The following is a 741-nucleotide window of genomic DNA, read 5'->3' on the forward strand; positions in this document are numbered from 1 at the left end:
GCGCGCGCAACTCAGTCATTTACAGCGTCTCCTACTATATTCACACGGACATATCCCTGTCATTGTATTGGACCGCATCTCGTTTCAGATCTGGGATCACTGCTAGGAGCATCGAACAGTGTTTGTGTTCGTCAAGCTCTGAACGGTGCTAGCAGAGATGAGGTGGGAGATAGCCGAGATAATGGAATAAGAGAATGTGAAAAACATGCGCTGATAACTGCGCCCTCTTGGCGGATTACCTAAGAGTTAATTTGAAGGCGCATGTTGCGCGTCGGTAAATGACAAGAGTTAGCAATTTCTGAAATGATTTACCAATTAAGTTTCTGTTCAATTAGTTACCACCATGGACATAGAAACAAGGGACTAGACATGCCATTGCCGGGGTGATGCAATGTGGGGGGAGGTCCGCCACCTTTTGATGTTCCGCGACAAACATGGCAGCGCCCACATGTTTATATTTTCATGTACAGTTTGTCGGCAAAAATGCTCGTGCGCATAATCAAATGGCACATCGTAAAATGGCGGGTCTCCCCACTCATGGAATTCTCCCCCCTCCCGTAGATTCGACCCCGCTTGCCAAATAAGGATAGCATGCCTAGTCCCGTGTTTCCTATGTCCATGATTACCACAAAGATATCTTTGTTGCCGTTCTGAAAGTTTCGAAAGACTTCGGTGGTCTTCTATTTATATCTCGATCCCCATTAGAAAGAAATTAAAGAAATTGGTGATTTTGATGTTTCG

Source organism: Belonocnema kinseyi, chromosome 7 (assembly GCF_010883055.1).
Source record: "Belonocnema kinseyi isolate 2016_QV_RU_SX_M_011 chromosome 7, B_treatae_v1, whole genome shotgun sequence".
Classification (NCBI taxonomy): Eukaryota; Metazoa; Arthropoda; class Insecta; order Hymenoptera; family Cynipidae; genus Belonocnema; species Belonocnema kinseyi.